Raw genomic sequence first — 14,832 nt, 5'->3', positions numbered from 1 at the left:
GGCTAAAAGGTAGTAATCTGCTGAGAAAAATAAATAGTTCTATCACTCTATGCCCTAAGAGGAATAAGCTATATGAAGTTAACACAAATCATGTCACAGAAACAAATACAAGAAAAAAAAGGCAATTTATACAAAGTTGTTTTCAAGTTATTTAAGGTGTGTTTGCTTGTTTGCTTAGTGTAGAAGAGAATTGTTTTCCTAATTAAGATAGTTAGTATTTCTTGAGACTATTTTCTTTAGGGTTGTTAGTAATATTCTTTCTCATTTGTGCTCCCATTGCCCTTCTTTCTTAAATACAGGTGTAAGCTACTTTTTTAAAAAAGTAAAGCAATTCTAAAATCCTAATTATACTAGTCTATGTAGTGCTTTTCAACAATTGTGAGATGTAAGCAAATAAATGTTTTGTTTCTTGTTTAAATTCAACTATGAAATATATTCAGAGCTTTTCCATCAAATACAAATTTAAATGGAAAGTTGATAAAAAATAATTGCTGTTTAAAACTTTATGTTTTAGAGGAAGAGCGAATTTAACTGGTAGATTTAACTGAGATAATACATTCTGAGTTAAAACAGATCAAACTATTACTTTATGACATTTTATCATGGTCTTTGCATTGCTTTCTGCTTATTTACAAATATAGGAATTTGGATTTGTGTTCATGGATACCTTTTATTTAATAAGATAAAGAATATTAAACACACATACGTAGGAGTTGGCAAATTACTGTATAAGGTGATAGCTAACAACTCTGGTAAAAGTAAAACTTGAATCTTCCAACAAAAGTTTTTGATTAAGTGGTTTATTTCTTTGAAAAACCTGAGGACCAATTTATATGAAATACTCTGGCAACCAGTATTCTGAGTTTTTTTGTTGTTGTTGTTGTTGTTGTTGTTGTTTGTTTGTTTTTTTCTGTGTGATTCACACTAGCTTCTTCAACTAGTTTTGCTGAGAAAAATACTACTTCAAAGATAGTATTCACAAAACCATATCTCTTCATCCTTTGGAGGTTTTTTCTTGTCAAAGACATCCATAATGGAAAAAAAAAAAATTGGTGAAAATGACATTTACTGTAGCATTTCTCTTACTATATGGTTTTATATTACTGAGAAAAAATATTTAAATATATGGTTTAATTTTAATATTTGTAATACAGGATGATACATATCTGTAATGAAATGCTGGTAAATATCTAAAAAATGGATCTCGGTTGGGGGAGCTCACTTTGTAGTTTGGCAATTTGTGTGTTGTCAATATTCCTACTACTGCTAGTTTCAAGATACTAATATAATGTCTTGACAGCAGATTTGCAAAAATTTGCGAAGAGATGCAGAGTCCCTCCTGCCCACCACTCCTTACCTCAAATGGCAGTTGTGAGGTAAATATATATTAGCTTAAATCTACATTGTGGTTTTACCCACCCCCTTCCATGGGTTTTAAGACAGGTTTGTGGGCAATCCGCATGCACAGTAAGACTCAGGTTCTATAACTCCCAACTGTCCATCCAAGTGGTTCGATGGTGCCATTTAAACCATGAGAAGGGCTTAGCCTAGACAATATTAAAATAGGACCCCCAGACCACAGTCCGGGCCCTCCTGTTACGACAGAGGAGTCCGTTTGTTGTCCGTGGCAGATATATCTTACTTTGCGCAATAAACTTCACCTCATACTTGCCTTGCTTTTGGTGTGCTCTGGCTTCTTTGGCCAAGAGCACACCAAGAACCAAGAACAGACTGCTGACCCAACATAATGACTTATTCATATTATATCAAAGCAAAAATTGCACTGGAAAAAGTTACACAGGCAAGAAGGTCTTTACTCAAGGTTATTGCAATAGGAAAAAGAGGCCAGAGTATAGTCTGAGCTCAACTCCACTGAAGTAAAAGGTTGCAGAGTTTTTATTAATAATAATTGTGGTGGGGAATCTTGGCTTTAGCCAGAGGAAACATAAACCTTCTCTTATATTCATACAGAGGTAGTTTCATAAATTGGAGCAAGGCATCTGCTAAAGTTAGGCTTCTATCCTCAGACAGAGACTGGGAGATAAGGGCATTAATAGTTACCTTTCAAAGAGATGGCTTCCAGGTTTCCTTGAGAAAGTCCTAGTTTGTAAAACTGGTGAAAAGATTTACATCTCAAAGGGGCAGAGAAAGAATTGACAATTGCAAAGTTTTTTTGTTTGTTTTTATTTGTTTATTTTTAAGTCAGTGCTCGAAGACAAGGCAGCTTAGGGTTCCATAATCAGCTAGGGGTTTGTCTAAACTTTAGTCAAACTGAGGGGAACATTAAAGTTCTGTTGGTCAATTGGTAATAAATCCCAACTCAATCATTACTAAGGAAGAAATCAAAATAGGTCAACTTCTGTAATTTTTTTTATATATCAACATTTCCCAAAACTGAGAAAATACATAATATTTAATGAAAGCTAAGCATTTTTAGTAAGTTGAAACCTTGTCTGTTTGCTTTTCTTTTCTGAAGGGAAGAAAAATAAATGCACATTGAGTAATGTCTATTAATAACGCTTTCAAAATTTCATAATGAAATTGGCAAACATCTGATAACTCAAATTGAAATAATGGTATTTTTAATTTCTTAATTTATGAAGATTTTGAAGATTAGCATGCTAGTCTTTATTAAGATTTTTTTAGGGAGATTAATAATTTGGACTAGGATGGAAATAAAGTAATAGGGCTTAGGTAGTTAGGGTAGAGCCATGATTCAATCTTAAATAAGATCGTCACAGACTGTATGACAGGACATATATACACACTATATCATTGTGTTGCTTTTGTGTTTGATTTTTTTTGCGAATGCCTTAGAACTAACTACAAAATTACGAAGAAGACTTACAATATATACACTGTTGATATGCAGGCTGATACCTTGGGAGAAGGAAAATAATTTAGCATTTGCATCACCATCCCCTGTTCTTTGTAGTACAAAGATCACACTGGAATAGCTGTTTGTCTACTTTACCAATTTGAGTAAAGATGTTGTAATAAAAGTGAGTGCCAACAGGGGTAAAAATATCTCACATGTGTCTTAAGTGTTCTTATTGGAATGGAGAAAGACAGCACTCTCATTGCTCTTAAATTTCTTTTTTATGTTATCTGAGCATTCCTCTGTGTACTTTGAAGCTCAACAGGGACTTTCAAAAAGAGGCAATAGAGAAAAAACTTCATAAACCAATATCTCAATAATTTAGGTGACACTAGGAGAAGTGGGAATCATTAAGAGAAGCAATATCTAAGAGCAAAAGCTTCAAGGCGTGAGTACTATTAGTCAGAGACCAACATAAGGCAATCAGGGATTCTCTTATAGGCTGGGTATTGAAACTGTGGAGCATAGCTATTTAATAAAACCCTCCAGTTGGTTATGTCTAGAGCTAAACCTGCCTTTACAAATGCATCCAAATTTATTCACAGACACCTGGAAGCTAGCTAGTCAGCTTTCTTTCTTTCTCTCTTTCTTTATTTCTTTGAAAGAATCTGTATTTGGATTAAGGCGTATCTTTCATGCATTTTAATTTTCTATGGTGCTAGATTTTTCATTATCAGTGTTGTCATACTCCTCCTCCTCGTCCTCCTCCTCCTCCTCCTCCTCCTCCTCCTCCTCTTCGTGATCATCATGGCTCTATGTAAGTCCTTAAAAATAGAGTGATACTCTTAAAGGTGCCAAAACCTTCCTTCGTAATTTTAACCACCTGTCACTTCACAGAAAAAAGGCAAGTGTTTCCATGCACAGGGTTTTGAAATATATGAGAAATAGTTGATTTTATTACAGCAAATATGAGAAGCTGAGATAAATTTATGTGGCAGAAATGGAGAGGCAAATGGCAGCTGTTGTTACACCTCTCTCCTTAGGATAGTGATAACTAAAATTGGTAATATCTTTGGGCTAGTGTTATGATTTGTGCCTCACTGATTAGAAGTCTGCTAACTAAATTACATTTAAATTAAAATTTATTTGCATTAAGAGCAAGATGTGAAAACAGATATTAGTGACTAAAGGCAAAGTTAATATTTAATTTAGAATTTTTTTTTCTTTAATCATTAATAATACACCAGGAAGAAAATAATATTTACCTCCCTAAAGGGTACTGAGAGAAATATAAGCAATGGGATGAAAAGGATAATTAGATCCAGGTCCAGAACAATAGAGAATGAGAATTTTCTGATTTTTTAGGAAAGTTTTTGACCACTGTTTTTCTTTGTGGGAAGGCGTTTTGTAACAGATTGAATGTCTTTAGTAAGGAAAAAGTTCAGTTTTCCTTTTGTTATGAGTTTTGCCAAGTCATATTTTGTTTTATTTTGTTCTTTTAAGAAACTTGTTCAGTTTATCCAAATTGTCAACATTATCAAGATAAAATTTTTCAGGTCTTCATACTATCTTTTGAAGTCACTGGATCTGCAGTGACTCTCCCCCAACAAACCCTGCCACGTTATTTGCTTATATTGTCATATTGGCAGTTGATGACTTCTTTCTTTCTTTTTCTTTATCATTCTAGAATGTTACATATTTGATCAATGGATCAAATTTATCTTCTTCATTGAACATTGATTTTCTATTTCATTAAAAAATTATTATTTCCTTTACTTTCTTTGATTTACTAAATCTTTTTAGGTATAGAGACATTGGCTTAATTATTTTGAGATAATCTTGCTTTTTAATTAAATTTATGCAATTATACTTAGAAATTTCTGTTTAATCATTTTAGGTGCACAAAATAAGTATTGGCACTGATATTGACTTCACAGTAATTTCTATTTTTCATTGTGATTTTGCCTTTAAATTATAAATAACTCAGATGGAGATTGTGTTATCTTCATCTAGCTGTAGATTTTTCTAGTCCAAATTCCACTATGATCAGAATACCTACTTTATATTACGTCTATCTTTTGAAATATTCTGATGATTTCTCTATGGTCTAGTAGAGTTGATTTTGCTAGATGGTCTACTTCTACTTGAAATGATATATATCGTGTGTTATGGGTCTGAATGTTTGTGTTTCCTCAAAATTCATACATTGAAATCCTAACCCCCAAGGTGATGATATTGGGAGGTGGGGCCTTTGGGAGCTGATCATTTTTAAGGGTGGAGCCCTCTGGAATGGGATAAATGCCCTTATAAAATAAGCCCAAGGGAATTCATTCTTCCCTTCCACCATGTGAAGACAAGCAAAACAGCACCATCTATGAAACAGAAAGCAGGCTGCTCTCCCCAGGTACAGACTAAGACATTGTGGCATGTTGGTTCAGTGTTCCAAAAACATCTATTTAGATCAAGGTATTAATTGTGTTTATATCTCCTATCATTACTTAACATTGTCTGCTTTCCCTAATTATTGAGAGATGTGGTAAATTTCCCCTTTATTATTACAAGTGTTTGTATTTCTTTTATTTCTGTCAACTATCCTTCCTTTATAAATTAGGAAGCTATAACATAGGCTGCATATACATGGTGTATGTATCGTAGTGAATTAACCGTTTTATCTTTATGAAATATACCTCCTTTACTGTAGTAAAATGTTTTGCTTTAAAACTGACAATGTGTGTGTGACATTACTATGACTGAACCAGCTCTCTTTTATTCAGTGTTTTTACATATTGTAAATATTTTTCCATTCTTTTATATTAACCTCTCTGTGTTTTACATTTAAGGTGTATCTCTCTTAAGTGGCATATTGCTAGATAGTTTTAGTTTATCCAACTAGACCTCCTTAGTACTGTAGGTAGAATATGTGGGCAAGTAGCTTTTAATGTAGTCACAAATATGTTTCAATAAAATCTATCTTATCACTATTATTTTTAACCTCTCCATTTGCTTTCCTTTTTCTCTCTTACCGTGCCTACTTTTGGGTTAATTACTATGTTTTATAATGCTATAACTTCCACTGATCTCTGTATATATTATTTTGCTTCCATCATGAGAAACAGATACATTGCTCTTTAGTAGTCACAGAGACTCTCTCCTTGATCAAAGTGCAGACAGGCTGCTCTGATCCTTCTTCTCAACTAGGCCTCAACCTTGGTCTACAAGAACTGCAACTTTCAACACACTTGGATCTTCCCACACACAAGAGATTTGAATGAACACTAGCATCATTTCTATCTGCTTAAGGCCGTGCCACTTGGATGATGACCACAGTCCCCTTCAACATCTGTCTGAGAAGGCTTAATGCTGCCCAGATGATTTACTGCTTGTTCCAAAACCTGACTATATGCCCTAACCTCCTTTCTCTTAGAACATTTACTTTAGAAAACTTGCCTTGAAAAATCTTTTCTCTGTCCCTTTGAGATATATCTTCTACAACAAGGGTCCTGGGAGTCATCCCTGTGAAATGTAATCATTGAAACAGGTAGGGCCCGTGTTTCCCAGTCTCCATGGGAGGGTAGGAGTCTAACTTTGATATGGCCAGTTAGCAGGTACGGATGGCCTCATCACTCTAACCAACTTGCTTACCCAGTTTTGGTGATTTCCCATTTCCCTGGCTCTGCTCAAACTCAGGCTCAGTCCCGCCCCTCCTACATGCTCATTGTCCTTTAAAATGCCCAGTGACCTCTGCACAGTTTGGAGTTGAGCTAGTTTTTCTTCCCTACTCCAGTAGTTTGAATAAAATCTGTTTATCACCTTTAACAAGTATCTGGCTTTTTAAAAAAAAAAAAAAAGTAAATATTGCCACACTTCAAAGAAGTTTTAACAAGTTAAACTTCAAAAGCAATGTATGAAGATTTTGCTTTTTTCACATTCTCACCTACACTTGGCAGATTTTTTTCTTGATATCTTTGTTTTCTTTTTGCCGTTGGTATTCATTCTAATAGATACATAGTGGTATCACATAGTTGTCTAATTTGCATTGCCCAGGTAACTAAAGAAATCGAGTAATTTTCCATATGTGGATTAGCCATTTGGATGCCCTCTTTTGTAAAGTCTTTTAACAAAAAGACTTTAACACAAAGACTTAAAATGTAACCAAAATGTTTGTACCCTCATAATATCCTGAAATAAAAATAAATATATATAAAAATAATTTAGACAAAATATTTGCCTTTTTCTTACTGGTTCTTTATGTATCTAGGATATGAGACCTTTGTCAAATTGATGTATAGCACTATTTTCTTCCATTCTGTAGTTTGCTTGGTCACACTCCAAAAGTGTCTGTTGACCAATAGATTTTTAGTCTCATTAATCGATACTTATATTTTTGAAAAACCACTTTCTGTGTTATAGTTAGTAGGAAATATTTGACTTTAATGTCACAAAAGATTTTGTTTTCCCTATGATTCTTCCAAAAGCCTTGCTTTATATTACATATTTCAGTCTTGAAGATACTTGAAATAACTTATTTCCAGGTCTGATGTTAGTAAGGGGTTAAGATTCTATAACTTTTTCATATGTGTATTCCATTTATACAGCACCGTTCATTGAAAATAGTGTCCATTCACCTCCACACTACTGTGTCAGCAGTGCCGTAGAGTGAAAATCCTGTCTGCTTCATCTTATTTTTATGACATATATTTGTTAGTGTTTTCATTTTTAAAAATAAAATCCATATCAAATACATCGTATGGGCTTTGCTCATCTTTCATATGTTTGCCCTCAGATACATTTCTCACCTTCTGTCATTCTGTTTCACAGGGTGGGCTGGTAGCCTCCCCCAACCCACACCTCCGTGTATGGCTCCAGTTGGGTTTAGAAAATAGGTAATGCTGAGGAAAGAAAAGTGTGAGGGTATTTTTGTCTCGCTTTCTGCCTTTAGCAGTGTCTGTCTCCAGCAATGGACACATGTGTCTTCCATGGTTCCAGATACTAACATGTTTCTCACACCCCTCTTTTTTTGTCCCCAGCTTTATTCATGATTTCATCCCTAACTGATGGCTAGTTTTTTATCAATTTAATTAAATTCTTGCATTGATTTTTTTTTCTTTGAATTAGTCATAATTGTTTTTGTTTTCCTATTCAGACTCTAACATATATGGACTAGTTGCTTTATGTGTATATATTTTAAAATATTTCTAAACATAAGGAAACTTTTTATAGGCACACATTTACAATATTTCTGAATGACAGATAACTCCCTACTTCAAGAAGAATATTTTTAAACATTTTTTGAGGAGGCAATTGGATAACATAAAATACTAAAAATATAGATGAAATATTCAAATGGCTACTGATAGCATCAAACATATTAATTGATTGTACATATTTAAAATATGTGCTATAAGACTATACATACTCTGAAATATTTTTGTTTACTTTTTCATTTCATGAAATGTTTTTAGTTAAAATTCCTAATATGCATCTTTGACATTAGTGATTTAGTCATCATTAAAGCTATTTGGAGATTTAATGTTTTTTCATAATACATCATATTTAGTGCAGTTGTTTGAGGTATATATTTTTCTTTGGATGATGGGAATTTAATTTTATTTCACAAAAAGACATTTGCATAAAATTTTGGCAGACTCCTTTCCACTTGTTCTGCTGGTGTGTAACTATAATTCAACCACATTTTTAATAGCTTTAAAATGATCTATAGTAAAATTCAATTCTTAGAATTTTATGTTACATTATTATGAATAATTATTGAATTTGTATAATAATTGTGCACTTACCATTATAGAAATAAATTCCAACAGGTGTTCTGAGCAAGCAGTCAATGCTATAAATGAATAAGAGCTGAAATACCTATTGAAAGTTCCCCAAGTAGAACTTTTGTATTTTACTTACTTCATTTTTTTCAGCTGCAGTAAGGTATAGCTGACAAATAAAATTGTATGACTTTAAGGAATACAGCATAATGTTTATATATATGTGTGTATAATATATATAAAAGTTTATAATATTCATAAACATTATGCTGTGTGTATACATACACACACATATGTACTGTGAATGATTGCCACAGTCTAGTTAGTTATCTTTTTATCTTTTTTCTTTTGTGTTAAGAACATTTAAGATCTTAGAAAATTTTAAGTATACAATACAGTATTGTTGACTATAGTCACCATGCTCTACATTAGATCCCCAGAACTTATTCATCTTATAACTGAAACTTTATACCCTTTGACTAACATCTTCCCATTTCCCCGTTTCTCCCACTTTCCAGCCCCTGGCAATCACCATTTCTATTTTTGTTCTCTTTGAGTTCAAATTTTTAAAATTCCACATATAAGTAATAGCATTACATTTTATCCATTCATGCAATAAATTTCTTTATTCATACAACAGACACTGAAGTTGTTTGCTTATCTTGATTATTATGAAGTATGCTGCAGTGAACTTGGGAGTGCAGATGTCTTTTCCTCATAGTGATTTTGGTTCATTTGGATATATACCCAGAAGTGGAATTGTTAGACCATGTGGTAGCTCTATTTTTAATATTTTTGAGTAATCACCATACTGTTTTTCCATAATGCCTCTACCAATTTATATTCCCACCAACAGTGTACAAGTGTTCCCCTATCTCCACGTCCTCACTACATTTATCTTTTGACCTCTTGACAATTGACATTCTATCAGGTGTGATTAAAAAACATTAAACTATGAATTAAAATAAATATTTCTCTTATAATTTCTGTCAATGAGAAAGAATAAAAAAAATCCATGAGAACAAATTACATGATGGTAGCTATGTAGTTAACATATTTATGTACTTATTTTTATTTTGTGTTTTACATTGACAGATAAAATTGATATTTACTGTGTACACATATTTTCAAGTTTATACATATTGTGAAATGACTAAATCTTTCTAATTAACATATTATCCCACACTGTTACCATTTTTGTGGTGAGTACACTTTATATCCACTCTTAAAACATTTTTCAAGAATACAAGGTATTATTAACTATAGTTTCCATGTTATACAATACATCTCTTGAACCTACTTTTCCCGTCTAACTGAAATTTTGTGTCCATTGACAAACGTCTCCCCATTTCCCTCAATCATCTCAGGCTCTGCTAACTCTCCTTTTATTCTCTACTTCTCTGAGATCAACTTTTTTAGATTCCACTATGATGAGTAAGATCATGTAGTATTTGTCTTTCTATTAATATACCTGGCTTATTTTGCTTAACATAATGTTCTCCAGGATCATGCATGTTGTTGCAAATGACAAATGTGTTGTTGGCTATCGTGAATAATGCCACAATAAACATGGTAGTGCAGTTGTTACTTCATCATACTGATTCCATTTCCTTTGGATACATACCCAGTAGTAGGATTGCTGGATCACAGGGTAGTTATATTTTTAAATTTTTGAGAGAATTTTATATGGTTTTACATAAGGGATGTACTAATTTATATTACTACCAACAATGTGCAAATCTTCCCTTTTTTCCACATCCTCACTAACACTTGTTATTTTCTGTCTTTTGGATAATAGCCATTCTAACAGATGTTGGGTGATATTTCATTACGGTTTTAATTTGAATTTTTCTAATGATTAGTTACATTGAGCATTTTTTTTTTAATATACTTGACCGTTTGTATGTCTTCTTTTCAGAAATGTCAATTAGGTCCTTTCCCCAGATATATTATTGAATAATTTTGTTCTTCTTAAATATTGGTTCTTCTATTTGATTTCAGTGTCTTTACTCAGCTATTCTGTATTTTAATCTATACAATCACATGTTCTATCTTTTCCTACTACATTCACTTTCTATAGCTATTAATTTGATTTTGTTTATTATATCATTGTATTGTGTTCTAATGCGTTATTTTATTTCATACATATGCATACACACACATAAAAACTCCCCTAAATACCTCATTTTAATAAGCATCTACCATATCTAGATATCATTTTCTATCTACACTGTCTGATATGGTGTCTACTAGCTGTATGAGATAATTCAATCACTTTGAATATGGCCAATTGAAATTGACACGTGAAAAAAAATAAACCACCGTATTTTCAAGACTTAGATTAGATTTAATCTTAGATTAAAGATACAAAAATGTAAAATATCTTATTAATATTTTATGTTGATGATAAGCTGAAATTATATTTTGTTTATATTGTGTTAAATAAAATAACATTAAAATTAACTGAATTTTGTTTTTACATTACTTAATATAGTTCCTGTGAAATGTAAAGTTACATATTTGACTCACTTTAATGTCTCATTTTCATTTCTATTACACAACAATATTATAAAGTTGAAAGCCATGTTCTACGCTCAAACAATATGTAGCACATTATATGATAATCATTGAAATAACAAAAATAATATAATAATGTGAGCCTCTCATATTTCAAATATTATAGATAATATATTGAAACATTTCATAGTGAAAATTAAATTTGTGTTCAAATTTGAAAGATAGATATAAATTTTTGGCCAAAAGCGTGTGAAAAATATGCCACATATGATGCTTAATTGATATTCTAAGAGGTTTATATGGATGCTCCTTGATTTACAATGGGGGTATGTCCAGATAAACCTATTGTAAAGTCTAAAAACCATAAGTCATACCATTGTAAATTGGGGACTGTCTGTACATAGAATGATTGGAGTAAGAGCAGGAGGCTAGAGATACATAATAAGGTAGGTGAAATATCACAGATGTGTATAGGAAATGGTCAGTCTTTTAGGTATTATGTTCAAAGATACATGATAAACTAGGGTAAATAGAGATCTGAAAGATACTCTTAAGAAACAATACCTCTGCATCTGCATTGTATTTTATTTTATTTACTCTAGCGAAGTTTGCTTAAATCCTTAGAAAATTCACACAATTCATTTTTCCTTTACAAATTCATACTTTATTTGCTATTTTTCAATCTCAAGTTTCTTAAAAAGAAGAAAAGTTGGGGCATTCATTGCCAGTGACATACAAAGGAAGCATGGTTGATTAGGAACTCTACAATTTCCGTCCTGTTTAGATGTTTAAGAACATTAATTTTGATCTTAAATTGCCAAAGAAAGAAAAAAAATAATTCTACTGGTGATTTCATGGTCTTCTTTTCCCTCATTATCTCTTGTTGAGTCTCCTACTGTTTATAAAATTGAAAAATCATGCTGAGTTGAATGTCCAATGGTCTGAATAAAATTGATTTTAACATTGTGTATTCCTCTTCCTAACTTGGTCATTGACAGCAATGAAAATAAAAGTTATTGTAGTACATATTTTCTTTATGTACTGCATATGTAACTGCTGTTTGTTTATGGTGTGAATGTACCTTGTTATCTTGGCCAAAACTGATAGAATTAGAGATCAGGATCATCATTCAAAAAACCAAGTTTAAGGCAGTTCTCAATCCTCTCATTAAAATAGAAAAGGAATACAATTTTTTTAAAAGATACATTTTAGATTAACTATGTACTTTGAATTACAAAATTTTGAAGGTTATGGCAAAATATAGAATAAATTTACTACTAGAAATTAACATGTTATTTTATAGTAATAACATGCATTGGGTGTCCAGCAGATGGGAGGAGGGAGGAAGGGATGGGTATATACATATCAAATGGGTGTGGTACACACCGTCTGGGGGATGGATACTCTTGAAGCTCTGTCTTGGGTGGGGCAAGGGCAATATATGTAACCTAAACATTTGTATGCCCATAGTATGCTGAAATAAAAAAATTAAAAAAAAGAAACTAACATGTTATTTCAAAAATACATTATTGAGAATTAGAAGAATTAGAGATGACATGGTATTTTAAGCTAGATACAGTAAATTTTGTTCTTATCCATTCACTTCATACATACATGAAATATGTAAAAATTTGTTTTTACTCAGTAAATATTTTTCTTGACAAAGGTCAAGTGAAAAACAATAATAACAAGAGAAAATGATTTTATTTTTATTTTTTTGATCGGCAACAGTTTGAATTAAATTATAATTGCTCTAGGGTTTACCACTTTGTTATTGTATTTTGCCTTGAATTTTTTATATAAATTTATTAAAATATTATTATTTCCATTCCCAGAAACTCGGGACAGGATTTTATTTTTAAACCAAAGTTCAAAAACCCTGTTCTCTTGACGCTAATAGGGTGATACTTGTTTTTTGGACTCAGTGTTTTAATTTAATTAAACCTTTCTGCTGTTTGGAAACCATTGTTGTAGAATTCTGTTTTGGACTAGAAAAAGAAAACTCACTGCAACATTTCAGTCCTTTAGAGGATGGTCCACTGGGAAGTTGGATCCCAGTGTCCCAGAAGCTATTAAAAATAAGGGTAGCTTGGCACTGATTCACCTTAGCACAACTGCTAGAAAATTAGTTCACATTAAGCTGCATTTAAGTAATTTAGTATACTAATATCCTTCTCTTAAAACATCTCTAAAAATACGCTGAATGCAAACATAATGTCCATGCATCCAATTGTCCCTAGGAGATTTTGATTGTTCTTTTGATTCTGTGAGGGTAATCAAACTACAAATGACAATTCAATTTTACTAATTGCAACAGATTTTGTGGCTTGTGGATATTGCTGCTGCTTTTAACAATATTTACATGGTAGTTGACAAAATCAGAGGTTTAGGAATCATCGCTAACATGTTTGCTTTTACAGATGTCTTCTGCTTATCAAAAGAGCAGAATTATTTTTGAAGAATACCTTCTTTGATCTTCATAACAGAGATGAGAGTAATTAGCATGGGCACCAGATGAGCAGCTAGGTAGAAAATACTTTGAACACTTAAAAATGTTATACAAAATGAATTTATTCAATTATATGAACATAATATTTTATGACTGTTACTTATATACTCACGCTGTAACTAAATCCATGCCCATTAATTACTGGTGGAAAAGGATTGCTTTTTCATTATATTAGAGATAAATATTATTACATTTTTAAAAATTAACATAATACTATTTTCCTTTTAATAGTTTAAATTTTTTTTTCCCGGAGTCAGTTTGTGATATAATCTATTCTTTTCAATTTTGAGATAATTATGATTTGTCCACAGAATATATTCCTAAAAGTAAAGAGATATTTTCTACTCTCATAAATGGTATTAAGCTTCATTAAGTAATAAATGTCCAACAGTTCAAGGGTCCAATTTCTTAATGTTTCTTAGTAGCCTACCACCTGTTTATACCCTTTTAGGTGTGGAGAGGCAGTTGTATGATAGACACTACTTTCTCACATTTTCTCAGACCCCTGCTTTCTGTTACTTATTCTGCCAAAGACATAGGCAAATGATAGAAAGGACTAATAGTGTCATAGATGTTATGAACTAATGGGGCAATAAATGTGGCAATTTTAATTATGACACAAGACAAATGGCAGTGGAGTATTTTGTGTAGAAAGTTTTCCCTAGGTTCTTATCTAGCCAAACTAAACAGTAAAACAACTAAAGGTCTCAGCATTATGCTTGGCAGAACTGTTCAATTTAGTGGGTGGCCTAAGGAAGGGATTGAACAAAACTATTTCTCTGAAGACTCTCCTTGGGGACTCTGACAGACTGAATTCAATCTAAGCTCTGTCAAAAGCTCTCTGGGCAGGTTGGAGAATCTCTCTTTCTCTTCTCTAAAACTAGTATTAATATTACTAGTAATTCTTAAACAACATAGTTATTGGAAGAATTAAATATGACAAATTTTTAACAGTGTTTGGATGGATGCCTTGCTTAAAGTAGGCCAGTAATGACTGCTTTCCTCCTTAAATAGAACTACCAAAGCATGTGGCCACAGAGGGCACTGTTGTTCTCATACCCCACCTTCAAGCAGGTGTTCTATTGACAGGGTGAGATTATTTATTTTGAGCTAGAAACTGGAAGTTATCCCGAGACCTTTCTCTTATTTTGTGGTGTATAAATTTGACCTCATCAGAGAAAGAAGAAAGTAAAAATTATATTAAATCTATAGTTTAA

The sequence above is a fragment of the Eulemur rufifrons genome, chromosome 24 (genome assembly GCF_041146395.1).
Source record: "Eulemur rufifrons isolate Redbay chromosome 24, OSU_ERuf_1, whole genome shotgun sequence".
NCBI classification, from domain to species: Eukaryota; Metazoa; Chordata; class Mammalia; order Primates; family Lemuridae; genus Eulemur; species Eulemur rufifrons.
The sequence above is the reverse complement of the archived record's forward strand: the minus strand, read 5'-3'. Positions refer to the sequence as shown.